Source organism: Carettochelys insculpta, chromosome 28, assembly GCF_033958435.1.
Source record: "Carettochelys insculpta isolate YL-2023 chromosome 28, ASM3395843v1, whole genome shotgun sequence".
Taxonomy (NCBI): Eukaryota; Metazoa; Chordata; order Testudines; family Carettochelyidae; genus Carettochelys; species Carettochelys insculpta.
In genome coordinates this window covers 13767170-13779863 of record NC_134164.1, presented here as the reverse complement: position 1 = coordinate 13779863, position 12694 = coordinate 13767170, and the positions used below count along the sequence as shown (strand labels likewise).

Genomic DNA, 12694 nt, shown 5'->3' with positions numbered 1-12694 from the left:
ACTGTAGACACCAGGTCTGGCAGTTGATTTCCATACATTTTGCCAAAGAGAATGTTAATCTGATGCCTCTTAAAGATATGTGAATCAGAATTTAGTATTTTGCTACTAACCAATAGCAAACTGATAACCCTAACTTTTTGCAGCTGTGGATACCAATTTTGTATTTTCACAGGGCTGTATGTGTGAGGCTGAGGTAGCTCTTTACTGTTGTCATGGAAATACGTAGGTACATTCTGTTTTGTTATAGTTTCTTAACTGTTCTCATGACCGTAGTATTTGAGTGCATTAAGTGACATGACGTCCGTCATATTTTGTCTGTTCTGTCATCTCCTCCCCTGGAGAAGTATGTGCAGTAGAGCATTTTGTTTGGGTTTCAGAGAGATACACTGCTATGTATTTTTTAGGAAAAGCAGTGTTGAGGAGGTGGGAGGTGAAGAAATTTTTGGTGGTCCCTAGTTTCAGGGAGGGGAGAAGGGTGAGTTCACCTCACAGTCTCTAGAATCAGCCCCCCCCCCCCCCCAAAAAAAAAAAATCCATCTTCTGCAGATTTGAGCTTTACTTCTTACACAGTTCCGTTGTGCCAGAGGGGCAAAATTGTTAACCAAAATCTTCACGTAGACTTGGGAGAGCCTTGAAAATAAGAACCCAGACCTTAACCTTGATTTGATATTCTTTGGAAAGTCAATGTAGAAAGCAGAAAATGTGTTTAATATGCAGGTGGCATAGCAACACCTAGTGATGTATGTTTTCTTATCAGTTACTTTGGACAGTGGTTCCCAACCTTTTAGGTAACATGTCACGCTTTAGTGAGACACACATGCCCACTTTTTTCAGCTGACTTTATTGTTCATAAAGGTTACATTTACTGTCTTACTAGGGTGATTTACAGCATAGTAGTGCATACAACAAGCTAAAGAGAGATCAAATTTGTTAAACGTTTCAAGGCCACTGCAGAATACACCTTCTTAGGCAGCGAGCACAGACACATTTTCAGAATCTGCTCAACGCCATGTTAGAGATGTTGGGTAATGGAGTAGCCACTGAAAGTAGCTCCCAGCTCCAACAGGTCTCTGCCCTCCCCCGCCTCCCGCTTGCCACAGGAGTTCATCGGGTCCAGCCCCCTGCCTAAAGCAAGATCAACCCCAATTAAATCATTCCAGTGGGGACTTAAAAACCTCTAGGAATGAAGATTCCACCACCTCGCCTGGTAACGCATTCTAGTGCTTCACTATCCTCATGGGGAAATAGTTTCTCCTACTATCCAACCTTCACCACCTCCTCTGTAATTTCAAGCCATTGCTCCTTGTTCTGCCATCCCTCACCACTGGGAACGGCTCATCTGCATCCTCTTTAGAGCCCCCATTCAGGAGGTTGAAGTCTGATTTGATAGTGAGGCCTTATTCCATTCCCAGGATGGGAATAGTGCCCTCTTTTGAAGTGTAAATTTGGAAAAGGTTGTGTGCAGATGCTCTGCATCCTGTAACTTTAAAGTAGTGGGTCCACTGTGGCAGCAGCCCGCAGGAGCCTAGAGACACTCTGGCCAGCCCGGATGAGGCTCTGTGGTCACTGCCAGACTTGTGTAAAGATGTAGCTGTCCAGCAACCCCAGACAGGAAGCCGAGAGCATGCTACAAGCAGGGGGAGCACGAGTACCCTGATGCATGACCGCTCCACGAGCACACTGCAGCAACAGCCACCCCCAGCCAGCCATGATGGCCACCCTCACTCTTCTCTTTGGCAAACTAAATAAGCCCAAATCCCTCAACCTCTCCTCATAGGTCATGTGCTCCAGCCCCTTAATCATTTTCCTTGCCCTCTGTTGAACCTGCTCCAGTGCATCCACAACCTTTCTATAGTGGAGGCCCAGAACTAGATGCAGTACTCCAGCTGTGGCCTCACTAATGCTGAATAGAGGGGGAATAATAACTTCTCTAGATCTGATGGAAATGCTCCTCATAGTGAACCCCAGTATGCCATTAGCTTTTTTGGGTACAAGGGCACACTGTTGACTCGTAGCCAGCCTCTCCTTCACTGTAATCCCCAGGTCATTTTCTGTTGCACTGCTACTAAGTCAGTCCCGAGCTTGTAACAATGCTTGGGATTCTTCCGTCCCAAGTGCAGGACTCCACGCTTGTCCTTGTCGAACCTCATCAGATTTCTTTTGGCCCAATCCTCCAATTTATCTAGATCACTGTGGACCCTATCTGTACCTCCAACGTATCTACCTCTCCCCCTAGCTTAGTGTCATCTGCAAATTTGCTGAGGGTACAACCCATGCCCTCATCCAGGTCATTGATAAGGATATTGAACAATACTGACCCTAGCACCAACCATTGGGGCGCCCCACTTGAAACCGACGGCCAACCACACATCGAGCCATTGATCTCTACCTGTTGGGCCCAACCGTCTAGCCAGCTTTCTATCCACCTTACAGTCCTTGTATCCAATCCCTACTTCCTTAACTTATGGGCAAGAATGTTGTGGGAGACTGTATCAAAAGCTTTGCTAAAGGTATACATCTGCTGACTTCTCCATGTCCACAGAGCCAGTTACCTCATCATAGAAGCTAGTCGGATTGGTCAGGCATGACTTACCCTTTGTGAATCCATGCTGATGTCTCTTGATCACTTTCCCCTCTTCCAAGTGCTTCAAAATGGATTCCTTGAGGATTTCCTCAATGTTTTTTCTGGGGACTGAGGTAAGGCAGATTGATCTGTAGTTCCCTCGATTGCCCTTCTTTTCTGATGGGCACTATATTTGCCTTTTTCCAATCATCTGGGACCTCTCCTGATCTTAGAGTTTTCAAATATAATAGTCTGAGAGGCCGGTTTCATCTGCCTGCAGCCTCAGTATATGCTGCACTGGGATTCCCAGGAGCAAATAGCACCTCTGGGATTGAGGAAGAAGAGCACCATGCTGGGCTTTCAGATATTCCCGCCTCTGGACCCTGAATCTACACTTTGTAACCCATCCTCCTTGAATGTACCATTTAGGGCCCTGAGCTCTTTGCCCAGGACAAATTGCCTTTGCCTGCTGCTCAGCTAACATTTCTGTAGTAGTGGTTTTGTGTGGGGTTGGGAGGTCTCACAGGGACGGTGGGTTTTTTTAGCTTTTTCCTTGTATAAAAACTTCAGGAATTATACAAACGGCTGTTAAAAGCATTATTTGGGTTGCAAAATCAAATGCTTGAAAGTTAGAAAATGTCAGGATTTAAGCTGTGGATGCAGCTTTACTTCTGCTGCTTGTGCACATATGTTATGGTGCATTTTACTTACGTGATTACTACTGAGTCAGTACAAAAATTTTGTGTAGATAAGTCCTGGTTTTTTGTGCAAGACCCTTTCCTCATTTAGAGCACAGGGTATAACTATAGTGTTATATATGTAATAATCACACCAAAAAAAAGTTCAAAGGTGTATACAGAAGAAGGCAGGGCACTGAAAGAAGAAGCGGCGGTCTTCTGGCTAGGGTAGAAGAATTTGGCTGTCTCCTGGCCTTTAATGGTATTCTAACACGCTACGGAGTAATCACAGGTTGTGTTAGTCTGCATCTTCACAACACAAAAAAGCAAAAAGCAGTCCTGTAGCATTTTAAAGACTAACAGTATAATTTATTAGGTGATGAGCTTTTGTGGGACAAACCCACTTCTTGAGATCTGGAAAATTCTGATAAATAACTGAGAGAGAGAGAATTTAACTGAAAGATAGAAAAAAATGAAATAAAAACTGACGAATCAGCTAAATAGAATGTGGGGGGAAGGTAGAAAAATAGTTTCTGCAAGTGTCTATTAAGTTGAGTGGGCTGCCTTTGATCACTGCAAATATCAGTGAGGCAAGTGTCCTTGTAACATGTAAGGTAATTGACATCTGTGTGTCCAAGATGAAAAGTACTAAACTTGAGAATGAACTCCAATTCCGGTAACAAAAAAACAGTCCTGTAGCACTTTAAAGACTAACGATATTATTTATTCGGTGTTGAGTTTTTGTGGGACAGACCCACTTCTTCAGATCTCAGGATTTTCCAGATCTGAAGAAGTGGGTCTGTCCCATGAAAGCTCATTGCCTTATACATTGTGGTGTTAGTCTTTAAAATGCTACAGGACTGGTTTTTTGGTTTTTGAAGACAGACTAACACACCTACCTCGCTGTGACTATTCTCCAATTCAGATATCTCCCTTTGTAATCTGGTGTTAGTATCTGTGTTTTAGAATGCAGACTTTTAAGTTTTGAATGGTGTGACCGGCTAGATTGAAATGCTCACTGACAGGTTTATGTGGATTCAGTTTCCTAATGTCTGATTTGTGTTTATGCATTGTTTGGCGAAGTGGTTGTCCAGTTTGTCCAGTATACGTAGCAGAGAGGCATTGCTGGCTCATGACTGCATAAATTATATTGATGTAAGTGCAGGAATATGAGGTCCAATCGTGTAACAGTTATGGTTAGGTCCGGTGATCTTGTCTCCAGTGTAAATGTGCTACTGAATAAGTCACTAATACCACATTTTGACAGGTTGTCATAATTATGTAGACCTCATTTTCTGGGTACCCACCTTAGAGATGTCTGGGGGCTGATGTGCAGAAGTTTTGAGCAATCAAGGTACTGAAGTCAATGAATGCTGTGGATGCTCAGCATCTCAGGTGGTAAAGTAACATGGTCTGGAGAAATGAGTCTGCAGGCCCTGAATTCTAGTCCTGGCTCGAACTGGTTCACTGAATGGACTCAGAAAAGCATTTGTCTCTGCTTGCCCAGCTGCAAAATGGAGGTGGTAAATGCTGTCCTCATACAGAGAGACACAGAGAGAGAGGGGAGGGTGGGGAGGGCTTCAAATACTACAGTGATAAGTGCCCTACATAAAAACCCTGAGGCAATGAGTTTAGCATGTGTTGCTGCACCTGTGGGGAATAAATAAAGCATGTGTTATGAATAAGGATAAAAATATTGAACTGCCGCCTTATTCTCAGAGCATTGTCTATCCCAGGCGCTAAATGTTCACTGAAGGTGACAGGCCGGTCCTCTCCTATAGACAACCAAAGAAAGATTCTCACTAGCAATCACAGGTTTCACCACAAAACAAAAAGCAGTCAAGTAGCACTTTAAAGACTAGCAAAATAGTTTATTAGGTGAGCTTTCGTGGGACAGACCCACTTCTTCAGACCATATTGAGACCAGAACAGACTCAATATTTAAGACACAGCGAACCAAGAACAGTAAGCAAGGAGGACAAATCAGAAAAAGATAATCAAGGTGAGTAAATCCAGAGAGTGGAGGGGTGGGGGGGAAGATCAAGAATTAGATTGAGTCAAATATGCAGACGAGCCCCTATAGTGACTCAGAAAGTTCCCATCACGATTTAAACCATGTGTTAATGTTCCGAATTTGAATATAAATGTCAGTTCGTCCACTTCTCTTTCTAAAACGGAGCGATAATGTCTCTTCAGTAACACACATACCTTGAGGTCATTGACAGAATGCCCCATTCCATTAAAATGTTGACTAACTGGCTTGTGGATCTGGAGTGTTTTGATGTCTGTTTTGTGCCCGTTGACCCTTTGTCTGAGGGAGTTAGAAGTCTGTCCAATATACAAAGCATCTGGGCATTGTTGGCACATGATGGCATATATGATGTTAGTGGAGGAGCATGAGAAAGTGCCCGTGATTCTGTGAGTAACCTGGTTAGGTCCAGTGATGGTATTTCCAGAGAAGATATGTGGACAAAGCTGGCAGCGGGCTTTCTTGCAGGGAAAGGTTCCAGGACTGGTGTTCCTGGGGTATAGACTATGGCGGCTGTTAAGGATCCTCATGAGGCTGGGAGGTTGTCTGTAGGAGAGAACAGGTTTCACCACAGAATTACTAATCCTGGAACTTCTACTTGCGACAAACCCCGTTGCCACCTTTGTCCACATATTTGTTCTGGGGATACCATCACTGGACCTAACCATGTTAATTAGAAGATCAAAGGCTCGTTTTCATGTACCTCGACCAATATTATATATGCCAGTATGTACATTGGACAAATTGGGCAAACGCTTCTCCAAAAAAATGAATGGACACAGAGCAGACACCAGAAATCTCAGTACATATAAGCCTGTCAGCATACATTTCAATGGAGTGGGCCATTCTGTTAAGACCTGAGAATGTGTCCTACAACACAGAGACTTCAAAAACAGATTACTGGGACACACTGGAGAAAATAGCCAAAGACAGACAGTGGATGACCTTGGTTGCTGCCCTACATGTCGGAGGCCTTAAAAGACTTTAACTAACATAGGTAGATTTGTGAACTGGGGTTCATATGCAAATTTGACACATTAACAGGTGGTATGAACAAAGACAACAATTACCTCACTTATTCCCTTCCTTTGATGTTCGTAAGGATCTCGGGCAAAACACTTAACAACCCTCACCCCTCTCCTTCAGTCCTATGTACTTGATTTGTCAGTTTTTATTACAATTCTTTTGGACCTCTGTACTATATAGCTGCCAGTTGGTACTGGAAATGTTATTGATCTTAAGAAGTGGATCTGTCCCAGGAAAGCTCATCACCTAATAAATCATTTTGTTAGTCTTCAAAGTGCTACATGACTGCCACGTTTCTTTTTTCTGGGCACTAAATGAGGCAGAGGTCCTGTAGGGAAAAAAAGAAAGTCTTGAATGTATCAAAATGCATATCCCCAGCAGCAGAAAGACGGTAGTATGGGCGGCCTAAATTCTGGCATACTTTGATTTTCAGGTGCGTGACATAGAAACCTAAATGCTTTTAATAGATTCCTGTTCAAAATTAGGAAGTAAAGAAACTAGAGGGCACACTTCTAAATATTTCACATTACAAGAGCTGTCTCCATCAGTGTGTCAAAATGTATGAGTTATGACAGGGACCAAAGAGAAATTTGGCTTCATGCACCCGGCCTGAGCCTTATGAGCCCAAAACTGTTGCAATTTCTGTTTGTTTTATAATGTACAAGACCCTTCTCTTAATGATGGAATATTGTTTTGTGGATTCTTTGGAATAAATTGAATCATTATTGGATTGTACAAATGGCCAGGTCTGGTTTGACTGCAGATAAACTGTACCCCCTTTTTGAAGTAATCCCACATCCACATAGCTTCTACTTGGATCTGTCTACTTACGAAATACCAACACTGCTCACTGTTGTACAAGACAAAGGAAGGCCCTGCTGCTTTCCCAGAGAGCTTACATTTTACATAGGTAAAAATGTTCAGTAGGATCCAGATAGACATGCATACTTACTGTGGCATGGCTCCTTAGTTCTGCCCTTTGTTGTAGGGCTTCGTGATTTGGACAGGATATCCAGAACTCATGCTTGGGGTTAATCACATCTACACACCTTATTAAAAAGGCTTGTGTTTTTTTCAACCTGCTGCTTTGTGTTGCAATGACCACACTCACGGGTTAGAGACTTAAAGAGCTCTATTATGCGATCAATCGTACTGCTTCTGGTTGGGCAGTAGGAGTTGAACATCTGACAGGTGCACTCTGGTAAGAATGGCCTGTGTCTTCCTTGGAAATCCCTTAAGGGCATGCAAAATGAGAGAACTGGAATTCGCAACTTAACAGCACATTTGTGCCATGTAGATATTGTTGACACCCGAGTCCTGAGTGCTGTCAAAAATCTTCATTTCAGAGTAAAACCCAAAAACTCTGTGAAAATAAAGGCCACCTTTACTCTTTCAAATCCTTTTGCAGAGGCAGTGTGGTCTAGTAGTGCCACAGACTTACTACTAGTGTTCCAGTGGGACTGAGCCAGCCAATTCGGCTTTGAGTCCAAGCTGAGTGTGTGGAATAATAACAGAGAGAAAGCTGTGCTAGTCTATATACTATCAAAACAGCAAAGCAGTCAAGTAGCACTTTAACAAAATAATTTATTTGTGGGACAGGCCCACTTCTTCAGACCGTAGCCATACCAGAACAGACTCAATATTTAAGGCACAGAGAACCAAAAACAGTAATCAAGGAGGACAAATCAGAAAAAAATGATCAAGGTGAGCAAATCAGAGAGTAGAGGAGTATGGGGGGTGGTGGTCAAGAATTAGCTTAAGCCAAGTATGCAAATGAGCCCCTGTAGTGACTCGGGGGCTATTTGCATACTTGGCTTAATCTAATTCTTGACACCCCCCCAACCCTTCTACCTCTCTGCTCTCTGATTTGCTCACCTTGATGATTTTTTTCTGATTTGTCTTCCTTGATTACTGTTTTTGGTTCTCTGTGCCTTAAATATTGAGTCTGTTCTGGTATGGCTGTGGTCTGAAGAAGTGGGTCTGTCTCACGAAAGCTCACCTAATAAATTATTTGGTTAGTCTTTAAAGTGCTACTTGACTGCTTTTTTGTTTTGTGGAATAAGTAATTCAAAACAGCTGTTTACCTGTGGATTGTACAAATTAAATTAATTGACACAGTGAACATGAAACCATAATCATGCCATTTCAAGCAGACTTAATTCTTCTAAGCTGCCGTGGGACAGCTTTTGCTTCTTAGCTTTCACCATCTTTCCAAGTTTTAATACTTTTTAAGAACATCCAATTTAGAACCCCCCATGAAAAATACATCTTATCCCCAATTTTCTTTTCATTAACAAAGCAAAAAGCCCTTTGTCCTCAATGCAGTCACCTTCTTTACAGTATAGCTACAAGTTGGTTATCTTTTTTTAAAAAAATTATTCTATGTGTAGGAGACCTAACCACTAGAGAAATCCCAGACTCTTGATATCAAGAGGATTACAACCTCAGGTTTACTTAAGAGTGGCACACAATGATCCAGGTCACAGCCAATATCCTTTTGCTGGATATATCATGTTCAGACCAAGCATTAAAGAATTTATGGTAAGGAGAATGTGTGAAGTGGCATGAAAATTTGATCACGAGCAAGTCTCGATAGTTGCATGCTTGTTACCTGGAACAGTCTGATTTTTATATTAAATCTGTTTTTAAAATTCAAGGCACTGGACATTTACACGTTATAAGAATTATTTACAAGACCTAGTGGGATCCAAGTTAGTTTCTGTGGGCTGTTGCTCTTTTTTTGAGCCTCTGGTAGGTTAATAACAGTCAGAAAAACATTTGGGAGTGTGGGGTGGAGGTATTGTTATCCATTAGCTGCAGTGCCTTTATTCATATAACAAAAAAGCCATGTAGCACTTTACAGACTAACAAAATTATTTATTAGGTGATGGGCTGTCATGGGGATGACCCACTTCTTCAGATCTGGGAGTTCACTTTCAGCACTATTTCCAGATCTGAAGAACTGGGTCTGCCCCATGAAGGCTCATCAGCGAATCAATTATTTTGTCAGTCTTTAAAGTGCTGCAGGACTGCTTTTGTGTTCTGTGAAGATACAGACTAACATTCTGTGACCATTCGCATTCATATGTTAGAAATATGCACTGATGTTAGAAGCGCAGGAATTGCCAGACTAAATCATTCTCAAGGTCATCTAGTCAAGTGTCCAGACTCCAAGAGTAGCCAGCACCAGAGGCTTCAGACAAAGTCGTGGGGGGGCGGAACCCGTGACTGGAGCGGAGCTGGCCACAGAGTCCTGGGGGCAGGCTCGCAGCCCCATGGCTGAAGCGGAGCCTGCTGCAGTCTCTATAGCCAGAGGGCAAGGAGACCTGCAGCGCTGCCCAGTGCGCTCCTAGCACTCCCCTGTGGCAACTTCCTGCGCGCGCACCCCGCCCCCAGTCCCAACACCCACCCCATCCCGTTCCGAACCCCCCACCCCACCCCCCAAAGTACTTCTGCTGTGCTCCAGAGGAACAAACCACCACCTCTCCACTGGAGCTGCCTGCAGGTTTTAACCCTCCCTCCTGCTCGTGGCCCTCAACTGCCCCCAGCCTTTAACCCCAAACCCCAGGTTCACTTTACCTTTCAAAGGCAGCCTCACCTGCTGCCACTCCAAGCACTTGGAACCAATCAGAGACTTTTACATGCATTTTAATGGTAATTTAATGTCCCTCTTATGAGTTTTTGCCTATGAGCAGAAAGTTGGGAACCAGTTGCGCTCTGATAGCGAGTGATGAATGTAGTTTGAGCGTTTCATTTATGTTCCTTTAAGAAATTTGTGTGACTTTAAAAATAGCTAAATTGAGAGGAACTGACACCTGCTTTGATTGCACAAGGTGTCTTCCATCAGTCCATCCCTCCTCCCACACACTTGTTGGATTGTCTTTCAGATGTTTGCCTATCTCTGGACAGATGCAGTGTCTCAGTGAGGAATATAATTTGCAGTACAGTTTTGAAGGCTGAACAGTTTTCAAGGCCCTTTTCTTTTGAGTGTGTGTGGGGAAAGGCAAATAAATCTGTGGTATATCTAACCAGTTCTGAAATGCCACCTGCATTCTTGAAACAGGGAATTAAATATCTTGCATATACTTTCATTTCAGAGGTTGACCTTCCTAGGGTATAACTTAAGCACGCTGCTTCCTCTTCCCTCCCCCATGAGGAGATCTGCTAATTTAGGCCAGGACATTCTTACTAGGTCAATGCATTTCTTCACCCTCTTCCCCCCTTCCCCCTTGCATGACTTTGGTGATATTGTCTTTGCTGTAAACTCTGTCTGAAAAGAAAAGGGTTTGTGACCCTGGAGGTAGTACAACTTCCCTGATTTGCTTGGGGAAAAAAATTAATATTTTGTCACCTCTGATTCACCTGACGTGAACTAGTTGGTGGTGCCAGTTCTATATAGCTGTATAATAGAGTTTCTGCCCTTTCTTGAAAGGTCAAATAACTGTCCTTGTGGAGAGGTGTTGGCCTATCAAGAAAGGATTCAGTAGGAAGGGCTAAACACAGCTCGCTGGAGAAAAACTTAGCACAAGTAGCTGTAGATTTGGGTTAAGATCACAGTGGTGCTTATTTTTCTTGCATTGGTTGTCAGAGATTCCTCTCTTCCCATTAGATAGTTCTCTACCTGACTGACCTTCACATTGCAGCCAGTGAGCTCAGAGCTGGGAACCCAGATTCGGGACTTTGGCCTGGCAGCACATTGTGTCCCCTCAGACCATAGGGCATTATTTCGGTGATGGAAGCAGTATGCAGTTGCAGTTTGTACTCGAACCTGTGGCTTGTTGGACACACACCAAGCTGTGCAGCCTGGTTGACCAGGTTCCATGGTCAGCTTGCTCATTTCAAATGAAATAAAATAAAACAAAACAGCAAGACATTTAACATCACCCACCCCTCACCACCTTCCTTTAGTTCATGTATTTGGTTTGCCAGTTTTTATTGTAATTTTTGGACCTCTGTACTATATATCTGGGTCTGGACTAGAAATTCTATAGATGGGAGGAAGTGGGTCTGTCCCATGAGAGCTCATCACCTAGTAAATCATTTTGTTAGTCTTTAAAGTGCTACATGACTGCTGTTTTGTTTTGTTAGAGTACAGGCTAACATGGCCACTCCTCCGTTACTATCCAAATTAAATAGTAGTAGCTACATTTAAAGCAAAGGTGGCACTTTGAGTAGTTAAAAAGTAATGTTTCCTTTCTCTGCTATGAACATGCTGTACATTTGTGGAATGTCTTATTAACTTGATACCCTCTAAAATACTTGTAATTACTTCCGATATTGATATTTTTTTTTTTAGTACACATTTTTGAATTTGAAAAAATCAGTATCTTTTCAAACTAATTCATCACCGGGAACTAAAAATCCTCCAGAACCTCATAAATCATAGGCAAGAGCAGTTGTGAAAACCAATGCTCAAAGTTGACCACCTCCCATCTCCCCCACTCCACAGGATGAAGTGTGGCAGTTGGATTGGAGGGGTAAGGAACCCATCATGTCTGCCTACTGCAAATGGCCTATTTTCTGCCCCTAATGGTTTCTGCCTAACAAATGGTGTTTCTTTTTTACAGCATTTTGATCCTGGACTTGTTGTGGTGATGGTAAACTTAGCAGTGGTAATTTTTTATTTTCAGACTGAATTACTCCTTTTGTCATCAGTGCACCAATACGTTAGGCTTACTTTCTCTGTTGTAGCCTTCATCCTTCTGCTTGGTCTTTCATTTCCTTTCCTTTCTTTATGCACACTTGTCTGATCCTTGTTCATTAAAGGGTATTGCTAAGAAGGGATGTTTCTGTTTGTGTTAGAAATGCCAAAAATCAGTTTAAACTTAAAATTCTAATACTGTCCAAACTTGATTTTCCCCAACATGACGGGCACTAGCACTTGCTACTGCAATTTATGAATTTTCAAAACTTTGACTGCCTTAGAAGGCAAAAGTACTGATTCATTATTTGTATACAGGGGTTTACCAAGGTAATGAGCTTGCGTATAAGGATTATGATTCTTGCAGAAACAAAACAAAAACTGGAAAATGAAACAAATTCTTTTTGCTGCTGTTCTGAATCATTCTATTGGATCTACCTTTTACCAGTAAATCCCTGGCTGAGACGTTATGAAAGTGATATTGCACTTAGGAAGTCATTTTTATAACCTGTCTTTTAATTTGGTCCTTTTGCTAAAAATTGCAGTCACTGCTTACTTATTATACCATTGGGCATAAGAGATGTGTTTGAGTGAAAATGTTACTGTTAAATACTTAACACGAAAGCCGAAAGCTAAATAGCTGAAAGCTATTTAGGGCTGGCTGAGATGGGTTAATGAATATTTTTATCTTTGGTTTTATAGCATGCCCTTCTAAGTGGTCTTGGGCGTGTGTACAGAAACACAATTGCCATAAAACT

At 42.5% G+C, this 12694-nt stretch overlaps 1 protein-coding gene across 4 annotated transcripts in view; it reads left to right on the top strand.

Moving 5' to 3' along the window:
• GPATCH8 (G-patch domain containing 8) overlaps positions 1 to 12694 on the top strand; it is a 114258-nt gene that overhangs the window by 61562 nt on the left and 40002 nt on the right. Inside the window, exon 5 of one of the 4 annotated variants that reach the window (XM_074978850.1) lies at positions 11863 to 11907. The exons of the other annotated variants lie outside the window; for them this stretch is intronic. The gene's annotated coding sequence lies outside the window, so the exon portion shown is untranslated. The remainder of the gene's footprint in view (positions 1 to 11862; positions 11908 to 12694) is intronic. 4 annotated transcript variants of the gene reach the window in all.